Source organism: Dipodomys spectabilis, unplaced genomic scaffold, assembly GCF_019054845.1.
Source record: "Dipodomys spectabilis isolate Male_0828 unplaced genomic scaffold, ASM1905484v1 ptg000312l, whole genome shotgun sequence".
NCBI classification, from domain to species: domain Eukaryota; kingdom Metazoa; phylum Chordata; class Mammalia; order Rodentia; family Heteromyidae; genus Dipodomys; species Dipodomys spectabilis.
This window is the reverse complement of record NW_024870989.1, coordinates 2,814,003-2,825,952: the sequence shown is the minus strand read 5'-3', so window position 1 is coordinate 2,825,952 and position 11,950 is coordinate 2,814,003. Positions and strand designations below refer to the sequence as shown.

The window sequence follows — 11,950 nt, the reverse complement described above, 5'->3', positions numbered from 1 at the left end:
ATTGAAAATAAGAGAACCCATGGGACCTATGTTTCTTTGGAGTTGGCTTACTTCACTTAATCAATTTTTTTCCAAATCTTTCCATTTCCTAACAAATTGGGCAATGTCATTCTTTCTGATGGAGGTATAGAATGCAATTGTATATATAAATACCACATTTTCTTGATCCATTCATCTACTGAGGAGCATCTGGGTTGGTTCCATATCTTAGCTATGGTAAATAATGCTGCAATAAACATAGTTGTGCTGATAGTTTTAGTATGGTCTTGTTTGTGATCTTTTGGGTAAATGAACAAAAGTGGGATTGCTGGGTCATAGGGGACCTTTATGTGGAGTCGTTTCAGGAAACTCCATACTTCTTTCCAAAGTGGTTGAAGAAGTTTACACTCCCACCAAGAATGCAGTAGGGTTCCCTTGTGGCCCCATCCCCTTCAGCATTTGTTGTTGTAAAAATATGGATTGCTTCACGAATTTGAAAGTCATCCATGTGTATGGGCCATGCTAATCTTTTTTGTATCATACCGATGTTAGTATATGGGCTGCCGGATTAAGCACAGAACATTTTTTATATAGAAAGTGTAATTGATTTTATTAAACTAGACAATTCCACAAAAAAGTAAGTTCAAAAGAATTTTCATGAAATTTTAGAATCATGCATTTCTTACACAAGCACATATTTTTGATGTTGGCATAATTTGTGGAGGGGAAGGGAAAAATGTTTAAATAGGGATACAGGTAGACCCATTGCAACGATGAAAGGAACTTCACAACTTTGGCACCTCTACTACTGCCATACCTGCAGATTGTAATTTGATTGCTTATTCTGAGGTAGCATCACAATGCCTGGGCCTGCTTGGACTGTGGTCATCCTAACACAATCAAAATACATTGCACCCAGCAAATGGTTAGCGTTTCCTGAAACTTCTTTTTTTTTTTTTTTGTCTGGGCTTGCCTGGAACTGAAATTCTCTAATCTCTGTTTTCTAAGTAGATACTATTACAGGTTTGAGTCACTTTATCCAGTAAAAGTATACAATTTCAAGATATCTTGATATTGCCTATATTTGTGCTTAACATATACAGCTAACCTTATTTTCTCCCTCTTTTGTTTAATACTCTGAGTTGAAAACATTGACTTTCTTGCTATACATGGCTTTGTTTTGGGTGGAATCCCATCACAATCCAAAAAATCTCCCAAAAGTTTATGTCAAATCATGGAAAAGAAGGCTGCAGGTTGGGAAAAAAAAACACTGTTCCTTAACTTATATTTGCAGTATATTTATAGTGTTAGTCAATACTTTCTGAAGTATGAGAAGAGAAGGAAGACAGAAATGTGAAAGATGTCAGGTCTCTGCGGAATTTCTGTAGTTGTCACTTCATGTTATATTCTTCCTTAAAAATTGCTTTATTAAAACCCTCTGAGTGGATATTGGTTGGGCTGTTTGGTAACCTTACCCAAGAAATGACGCTGATTTTAGAAGGCTGATGATTTGGTAAATAAAGGAATAATGAGAATGAGCACTGATATTGTCACAGAATGAGCCGACAAGGTTCGTTGCTGAACAGCAAAAGAAAGCAGTTTCAAGTCCGATGATGCACATTGGAACATATATAGATAGATACATATATGTATACGTATACAAACACACGTGAAAAAGTATATATCCAGTAGAATATAGAGAGAAAGTTGGTGTGACAAGTATTAAACTATATCAAACTAGTTTCAGGAAAGGTCCAGTAAAATATCAATAGTTTAGCATAGATTTTGCATAGATTTGTAAAGGATGAAAATTCTTTCCTCATTTTATACTTTACAAATATCTTTAGTACATTTTAAGTTTTTTTATATTGTAGTTGGAACATCTATATAATGCTGAGAATTGGAATTACATAAAGAATGCAATATGAATAGGCCAGCCAGTATAGGAAAGTTCATGAGATTCTTATTTCCAATTAACCACCAGGAGAAATGGAGTTCCAGTTCAGATTTTATGTAGAGCACTGGCCTTGAACACAAAAGCACCAGTCAGGCTGTGAGTTTAAGCCCTAGGATCTACAGAAACAAAAACACAAAATATAACTTGGAGTTAGATATTTTATAATGAAGCATTTTTATATACTCTACATTGTTAGAAAGACTAGATTTCAGTGATGTCTTTATAACCTATCATAATAAGTGATATTGTCCATTTATTAAGCAGAAAGGCTTACTCAGATTTATAAGTTTGAAGGTTTCAGTGTATGTTCAGTTGGTTTTATTGCTTTGGTGGCCTGTGACAAGACAATGTCAAGGTGAGGAGTATGTCAAAAAGAAATGTTTTTGACCTAGAATGATTAAAAGAGAAAAGAAAGTAGATGAGTGTGCATGTTCTCAGAGGTTTCACTCTGAAGAACTTAATCTCCAGAAGAACTATGCAGGTATTCTCCACAGTCTGGGAGGAAATGGAAAGTCATTTTTCTTTAACACATAGGTCTTTCTGGGGCATTCTAAATTCAAATGGCAACATCCTCACCAGTGATAATGAATTGTCCAGGGAGGGAAGCAAATAGATATTGCTATAAATTCCAATCAGATCTCAGCAGACTAAATATTTTATGGAATTCCTATTAAAATACTTTCTTGCAGACTGACTGCGTCTTCATACTACATATTTGTATATCTGTATGTATGTGTGGGTTTGAATAAACTAATATAGCAATGTGGCAAATTAAAGTATTAGTAAGGCCTTTCTCTTCTCATATCATGAAAGACTGCCACAATTCTCAATCAAATCCCATTCAAGATTCAGATTTTAATGCTGTCCCAAAACTTCTGTATGCAAACCCAGGTACATTCACTTCATTTAAGACGGCAATGATATATGAAAATTTTAAGTCTTCCATGGAAAAAAATTGTATTAAGTGAAGTTAGCCAGGCCCAAAGAAACTTAGGTCCATTGTTTCCCTTAATTGCAATAGCTAGTATATGTCTGAGTCATGCAAAAAGTCAGATAAGTTGATGTTAGAGAAATGAACCCTAATATATGTATTCAAATGTTTTTTTTTCTTTTAGGTGATTGTTTCTAACACATTTATAAAATTATTTCTTTGTTGCTTTGTATGTCCCTCTCCCATGGTATAACCCTGCTTTCACTGTATTTGAGGTTGGTAAAATTTGTGAAGGGGAAGGGAAAAAAGAAATGTTTAAATAGGGGTACAAGTGGATACATTCCAACAATGAGATGTACAAGTCGTTATATGGAAAAACGAACTTTACAACTTTGGGCGGGGATGAGGATTGGGTAGAGGAGCAGGGGAGGGAGGATGGGAAGGGATGGGAAGAGGAAACAAAGGAGGAGGCTACAGTGCTTGATAAGAAATGTACTCATTATTTTGCCCATGTAATTGTAACCCCTCTGTACAGTATTTTCACAAGAAAAAAAGAAAAAAAGCAAAATTTAAGTCTTCCAATTACGTTGTCACCAAGGAAACATGTACAATATTTCCTTAAAAAATATCTAGATTGTAGAACTTTAGCCAGAAAATTGAAGGAGTATACATTATAGGATTTAATTTAAATATTTAGTCACTGAAATGGATATTCTATATCCACAACTTAGAGCCCTTTCAAAATACATAATTGCAAACCTCATCTATTACCATCTTCCGTGAAGACAGTCCTTGCTGAAAACGAACCAGATGTGGTAAACCAATTAAAATGTACGCCATTGTCAAATGCTGTTGTTTTAAAGCATGGAAGTGATAAAACAATTAATGCCAGTGAACAGCTGGTTCTAAGGAGTATGGATAGTGATTACTTTGGACTCTAGGTGGAAAAATCCACAGATGTTTCAGATTGTGCTTCGTTTTGGCATTTGTGAGATATACTTTAAAAAGCACAATGAATGAAAGCATGTTGTTTTATAAAGATTTTCTGACTGACCAGGGAAAAAAAACTTACTGAAATATTTCAAATGAGAAGACAGACAATAGGGTGGGTAAGATGTGGTATGCAGCTTTAAATACAGACTGAAGCAAACCAAAGAATGGGAAAATTTTTTTCCTTAAAAGCTTTCTGGGTGTATTGTGCTATACACTATAATGATGAAATGATCATTTCTTTGGAAAAGTCATGAAAAAACATTGTCACCTGTTGAATTTCTTTATAAAGTGAAACTTAAATGACAAGAATGAAGAAATTTAAATATGTTAATAAAACATTATCAAGTATTACTTTAATTTTTTATTAAAAGTTAAAGCAAACCGGCAGACTACTAGTCCATTAACATTTATGTTTCCTGTCATATTTATTTTCCTTTTGTTCCTCTTTTTTGGGTGGTGATATTTTTTTTCAGAAAGGCAACCTAGTCTTAACCATTACCCACAATATTTATGCTGTCATAGAATCAGAGTTTTTTTTTTTATTAAATTAAGACAATAGTAGGCTCATTTTATGCCAAACCAAAATATAAACACCAAAAACATTTTTCACTAAAAAACCATTCATAAAAAATCATGAGGTGGGAAAGGCTCTGGAGGACAGGTCTAATCCAGGCGCCGGAGGAAAGGCTTAGGAAAACACCTGAACATGTGGCATCCCAATGCAGGGCAGCCGGTGCAAAATGCAAGTATCCCTTACATGGGGTGCCCTGGAGGTTCCAATCCTGGGTGTCCACCTCCTTTGTGCCCACAACCTGTAAATCCGGCCATTCCTCCTGGTCCTGTTCCCGGGTGTCCCTTTCCTCCAGGACCTCCCCAGGGGAACCCAGCTTTCCCTCCATGTGGGCCCTCGTACCCTGTGCCACAGCCACAGTATCCAGGATACCAGCCCTCAGGTTCTTACCCACCCCATGGCCACCACCTGCACCTGGCATGTGTCCTGTGAATCCCCTGGCTCCTGGCATAGGCCCACGAGCCCCAATGGACAAGAAAACACTGAAGAAAATGAAGAAAACACATAAAAAGACGCACAAACACCACAAGCATGGCAAGCATTCCTCCTTTTCCTCCTTCTCTTCCAGCAGAGACTCTGACTGAATTCAGGGCCTGGACCCTCCCCTCAAGTCTCACCAGTTTTGCTCTCATCAAGCTTCTGCTGTGATGTTGTACTAGGGGGAAATTAGCGCTCTGATCCCCACCCCACCCTCATCTGAGCCTTACCCTGCTGTTCAGCCCTGACTGGCTAGGGAAATGGATAAAGTATTTCTGTGGGCTAGTAAAGACCATCTCCTTCCTGGTTGATCGATCTTTTGTTTTCTTTTTCTTTTTTCTTTTTTTTTTGGTTCGAGACTGGGACTCCAGCTCAGTACCTAATGCTTTTACTCATTGGCTGGCACTATACCAATTGAGCCGTGCCTCCAATATCAAGAGCTGAAGACTTTAACTGAGGAGCAGTTTTTTGAAGATGGTGAAACCTCTGAGCTAAATTCTGAAGACAAGTTTAAATTCTGAAAAATGTGATTTTTTTCCTTCCATTTCCGTTTGTAATACGTGTGGTTGGTGGAAATTTCATTATGATAAAAAAAACTGTATTTTTTTTTATAAAGGTAGCATACTAGGATCATTTAGAGCTAGATATATTCCCAGTAGGCCTCTTAATGATTTCATTAACTGCAAGGCTGCCTTGATTCAAAGCAAGAGTCCATTTGGTTGATGAACTTTCTGGAAATGTAATCTCTACTCCTTAGCTCAACATGCTAGCTCAGGTCCTACTCTCATTTTCCAATTCTCAGTCCAAATAAAGCTATTTTTTTCTGGTCAAAAAAAATCATGAGGATTTGGGGGAAGATGGAGGAGGAGAAGCTGGAGGGTAAACAAGCTCTTACATAGAAAGCAGTTTTAATGTTCCAGTGAACAGTCCTAGGCTAGAGAATCACACCAAGTGTGCCATCACAGTAAAGAGAGTTTGGCCAAAGAGGGAAAATCCAGGCAAGATAACAGATCTGAGCACTTGCCAGTAGCCACAGCTGAGGTGGCAGTAGGGACAGCGCCACTGGCTGTAGCCCCCATCCCTACAGAGAGAGTCCACGATAAAGGCCCCAGATGTGGCCGGTGAGTGGATTCTACTCAACACCAGCAAGAACTAACAAGGAGCAGATATCTTCATCCTGCAGATCACAGACCAGAGACGACACAGGAAACAACACTCTGGCATGAGTAGAATCCTGACATCCTCACTCCTTCTCAGGGAGCAGAGGAGGGAAGGCCACCCATCCTCCACTACCAGAGATCTCCATCTAAGATACTGACCTCCACAGGGCTGAACAGTTAGCTCCAACTCAGGCCTTGGAAGAAAACAAAAGAGTCATTTAGTAGGTCACAGGAAGTAGACATGTCTTGCCAGGCTCAGCTCCACCCAGGGGAATGTCACCCCACCCAGCCAGAAGAACCAGTGTCCTCAGAGGAGTGATTTCCTTCACAGGGTTAACAGAGCCAGAGGCTGCCCCTCCCTATAGCAGCCTAGACAAACAATTGAAACTCAGTAAAAAAAAAAAAAAAAAAAGAGACCCTGAGAATGGGTTCCATGAGTGTTTCAGGAGTTGCCCCACAGGGAAAAGCTACTGTTTGCTGAAAGGCCTCAACCCTACCTCATCATGGCATTTCCACACTGGAGGAAACAGCCATCTCCCTCTTTTGTGATACTCAAAGCAGATCTCCCTTCCACCGAATAGCCTGGGAAGAGGATCACAAAATCCTGGGTAAAGCAGAGCATTTTTCTGCCAGCACGAAAATAATTGACTTAAGAAACCAGTCAAGCAAAAGGAAAACCAAACACCACAAGCACACCAGAGACTCCACCAAGAGACTGGTTATAGACACAGAGGAGATACAGGATCTTCCCATTCCCTCCACCCCCCACAAAAAAAAACCTCCAAAAATCAAAGAAGTCTTTTTTTAACCATTTTTCAATTTTTATTTTTTAAAAAAGTGTTTGATGTTAATTTTTTTCTCATAATTTTTATTTTTGATGTGTGTGTGTGTGTGTGTGTTTAATCTCTTTTGACATTTTGGTCCTTTTTTATTGTTTTCATTTTTTTCTCTCTCTATTTCTTTTTTGTTTGACTTAATTGCTGTTCAGCTCATCCCCAGATATATACCTGTGGTCAATTATTAGACCTTATCCCCCATTGTGTACATACTTACTCCTGAAATTTATTACTCGATTCAAAACATCTTAGGCTTAATTTCTTTAATAGCAGTATTATCTCTTTATACCAATATAATTTTCAATTAACTAATTTTAGTTTTATTTTTTAGTTTTTCATGTTTCCTTTCTATTTCTCCTCTCATATCGTCCTATCCTTATCTTCTCTCAATATCATTTTTAAACTTACATCATTTTTAAGTGTTTCACTTCTTAGATTTAAATTTTTGTTTATCCATTTTTTCTTTATTTTTAAAAAATCTCTCTCCTATCATTCTGTCCAATCCATTTCCCTCTCAGAGATTAGGACTTGGTTAAATTCACTCTTCTTTTACCTTTCCACATCCCTCTAATCCTATTTTCCTCCACAATTTTCCCTAAACCTAATAATTTCTGGTGTGTCAAGTTCTTTTTGCTTTTATTACCCCATTAGTCCATGGTTGTTTGAAGATGAATAGGTTGTGTCTGATGAAGTAGATTGTATCTGCAGCCATTTTGACTGTGCAACTACAGGATTCTGGTTGATGCTTGCCTTAAAATAGTGGTCTAGCACAAAATTGGTTTTACTTTCATACCAAATGGGCAGAACAAGCAGGAAAACACAAGGAAAATGACAAGTCCAGGTATATGAATTCCAACTCATGATAATCAGGTGACAGAATACTTAATGAATAATCCAGAAGAGAGTTCCCAAAAAGCTCTACAAGCACTACTGGTATACATGGTGAATGAATACATTGAAAACTTGTAAAGACTCATTGTGAGCATGATAGAGAGTGAGAGGGGGCAAAGCAAAGATTAATACAGGAATCTTGTGAGCATGAGGAAGCTACTCAAAGATTAATATAGGAATTGCACACGAGCAGGTTGAGAACAGTCAAAGAGAAATACAGAAATTGCATGAGAAGGCTGAGATCAGTCAAAGAGAAAGACAGGAATTGCATGATCGTGAGGAAGCTGTTCAAAGAGTAATACAGGAATTGCAAGAGAGGGATGAGAATACAGCAAGATCAATAAAGGCATTCATGGAATCCATGAACAGACAGCTGAATGAATTCAGTGAGACCACAAAGGGAATGCTCAATAGAGCGCAAGAAAAGTAATGGGAGCCCAAGGAAACCATAACGAATCAAGTAAGTGATTTGAGAAGAAACACTGACCACCAAATTAAGGAAGTAAAGTTTATACAAGACCTAAAACAAAATTCCAACGAACAATTTGAAGCCATCAACGCCAAACAATTAGAAGGAAAAGAAATAAAAACAAAGTAGAAAGTCTTGACAGTTGGTTAGACCATGCAGAAGATCGAATCTTGGGCATTGAAGACAGCCTAGATATTATAAAGAAAGAATGTATAACTATCCAAGACAAATCCAAGAAATATGATAGATCTATTCAACATTTGGAAAGCACCATCAGAAGGCCTAATCTGAGGATAATGGGTGTAGAGGAGCACCTAGAGACAGAAGTTAATGGTTTAGGAAATTTATTTCACAGAATCGTAGCAGAGAACTTCCCAAACATGCAAAAAGATAGGCCTATTCAGATACAAGAAGCTTTTAGAACCACCAAACAAGACTTACAAAAGATACTTGAAGATGTCCTACACATAAAAAACCCACAAAACCACAATAAAGGCCAAGAAACAGGCTACAAGGTAATAAAATTAGAACTTAACACCAAAAGCCACCAAAGAAAGTCCTCTAACACATGGAGGCTGAACAACACACTGTTGAATCACCAGTGGGTCATGGAAGAGATTAGAAAGGAAATGCAAATGTTCATGATATTCCACAACAATGAACACATAAATTACCAGCTCCTCTGGGACACAGGAAATGCAGTAGTCAGAGGCAATTTTATAACTCTGAGTTCATACATCAACAAATTAGAGAGATCTGAAACCAACAATTTAAAGAGACATCTGAACCTCATTGAAAAAGAGCAACCAAATAAACTCCAATCCAGTAGATTGAAAGAAATAATTAAAATTAAATCAGAATTAAACGATTTAGAATCCAAAAAAAAAATCATAGAATCAACAAAACAAAGAGTTGGTTCTTCGAAAAAATTAACAAAAATTGACAGATGCTTAGCAAATCTTATCAGAAAAAGAAGAGCACACATGGAAATAAACTCAGAAATGTGCATGGAAACATCACCACAGAAACAACCAAAAGCCAGAACATTAGAAGGGAATACTTCTCAAACCTTTATGCTAATAAGTTTGAGAACCTTGTAGAAATGGACCTTTTCCTAGCAAATATTGACATGCCAAAACTAAACCAAGATGAGTTTAATCAAATTAACAGGCCCATATCAAGCATTGAGATAGAAGCAGCAATAAGAGAACTCCCATCTAAGGACCAATGGATTTACAGCGGAATCCTACAAGGCCTTCAAAGCAGAGCTCACACCAATACTCCTCCAACGCTTCAATGACATTGAAAGAGAATGCGCATAACGGGACTCATTCTATGAAGACATCATAACCCTCATCTGAAAACCAGGCAGGGACTCATCAAAGAAAGAGAACTAGAGGCCCACTTCTTTGATGAACATTGATGCAAAACTTCTCAACAAAATTTTGGCTAATCGACTTCAACAATTCATCCAAAAAATCATACACCACGATCAAACAGTATTCATTTCAGGGATGGAAAGCTGGTTCAATATACACAAATCAATTAATATAATTCATCACATCAACAGGAACAAAGATAAGAACCACATGGTTATCTCAATAGATGTAGAAAAAAGCGTCTGACAAGTTCCAAAACCCCTTTATGATGAAGGCTCTGGAAAACTAAGGAATCCAGGGAACATTCCTCAATACAATAAAGGCTGTATATGACAAAACTTCAGCCAGCATTACACTTAATGGTAAAAAAACTAAAGCCATTTCCTCTTAGGAACTAGACAATGATGTCCAATCTCTCTACTTCTCTTCAATTTAGTATTAGAATGCCTCGCTACAGCAATAAGACTAGATGCAAACATTAAAGGATCCAAATAGGGAAAGATGAAATACAACTTTTGCTCTTTTCAGATGACATGATCTTATATTTAAAGAATCCCACAGAATTCACTCCCAAATTACTCATGCTGACTCAAAATTTTGGCAAAGTAACAGGGTATAAAATTAACACACAAAATCAATGGCTTTACTGTATGCCAACAATGAGAAAAGCATGGCTGACATAAGGAAAGCAACTCCATTCGTAATAGCCCCACAAAAAATGAAATACATAGGAATTAGATTAACCAAAGAAGTGAAAAATCTATGATGAAAACTTAAAAAACCTGAAAAAGGAAATCAAAACAGAACGTAGAAAGTGGGAAAATCCTCCCATGCTCCTGGATTGGAAGGATCAACATCATGAAAATGGCAATACTTCCCAAAGCTATGTACAAATTCAATGTGATACCTATGAATATTCCAACCTCATTCTTCAAAAAAAAATAGAAGAGGCAATCCAAAAATTCATATGGAACAATAAAAGACCCCGAATAAAAAAAATGATCCTCAGAAAGAACAATGCCGGAGGAATATCAATAGGAAATTTCAAACTCTACTACAAAGCCATAATAATCAAAACAGCTTCGTACTGGCACCAGAACAGATCTCAGGACTAATGCAATAGAACTGAAATCCTAGAAATTAACTCACAGATATATAGCCATCTAATCTTTGATAAGGGAGCTAAAAAAAAATAGAATGGGAGAAAGACAGCTTCTTCAGTAAGTGGCTGTCAAACAAAATTGGTTAATCACTTGTAGAAAACTAAAGCTATATTCTTATATATCACCCTGCACCAGGATCAACTCCAAATGGATCAAAGACCTGGAGTTACAGCAGACACCCTAGGTCTCCTTGGCACAGGCCAAAATTTTCTTAATAGATACCCAGAAACACAACAAATCAAAGAAAGGTTGGACAAATGGGATTACATATAATTGTAGAGCTTCTGCATGGCAAAGGATAAAGCTAGCAAGATCAATAGAAAACCCATGGATTGGGAGAAGATCTTCACTAGCCATACAACAAACAAGGGTTTCATATCTAAAATATACCTGGAACTCACAAAAGTAAATCCAACAACAAATCCTCAAACAACTGCCCAATAAATAAGTGGGCTAAAGACTTAAAGAGAAACTTCTCTGAAGAGGAAAGAAGCATGGCTAATAGACACATGAAGACATGCTCAACTTCCCTAATCATAAAAGAAATGCAAATCTAAACAGCATTGAGATACCACCTCACACCAGTTAGAATGGCTATAATCAAGAACTCTAATAACAACAGAAGCTGGAGGGGATGTGGACAGAAGGAAACCTTACTGTATTGTCGGTGGGGGTGTAAACTTGTTCAACCACTTTGGAAAGTAGTATGGAGGCTCCTCAAAAAAATCCACATAGAGCTCCCCTATTTCCCAGCAATCCCACTTTTGGGCATTTACCAAAATGATCACAAACATAACCATACTAAAGCTACCAGCACAACTATGTTTATTGCAGCATTATTTACCATTGCTAAGATATGGAACCAACCCAGATGCCCCTTAGTAGATGAATGGATCAAGAAAATGTGGTATATAGACACAATGGAATTCTATGCCTCCATCAGAAAGAATGACATTGCCCCATGTGTTAGGAAATGGAAAGACTTGGAAAAAATTATATTAAGTGAAGTAAGCCAGGCCCAAAGAAATATAGGTCCCATGGTTTCCCTTATTTCCAATAACTAGTATATTTGTGAGACAAGCAGAAACGGTCAGATAAGTTGAAATTAGGTGAAATGAACCCAAAGATAAGAACTCAAATGGTG

The 11,950-nt window shown here is 37.3% G+C and overlaps 1 non-coding gene and 1 pseudogene across 1 annotated transcript; one reads left to right on the top strand and one right to left on the bottom strand.

The window, feature by feature from the left end:
• Positions 1-448: 448 nt before the first annotated feature.
• Positions 449-555, bottom strand: LOC122127803. Its single transcript, XR_006151291.1, has one exon. It is a non-coding gene; the product is annotated as a U6 spliceosomal RNA (small nuclear RNA).
• A 4,006-nt stretch (positions 556-4,561) lies between these two features.
• LOC122127780 lies at positions 4,562-5,082 on the top strand (annotated as a pseudogene).
• The last annotated feature ends 6,868 nt before the right edge of the window (positions 5,083-11,950 follow it).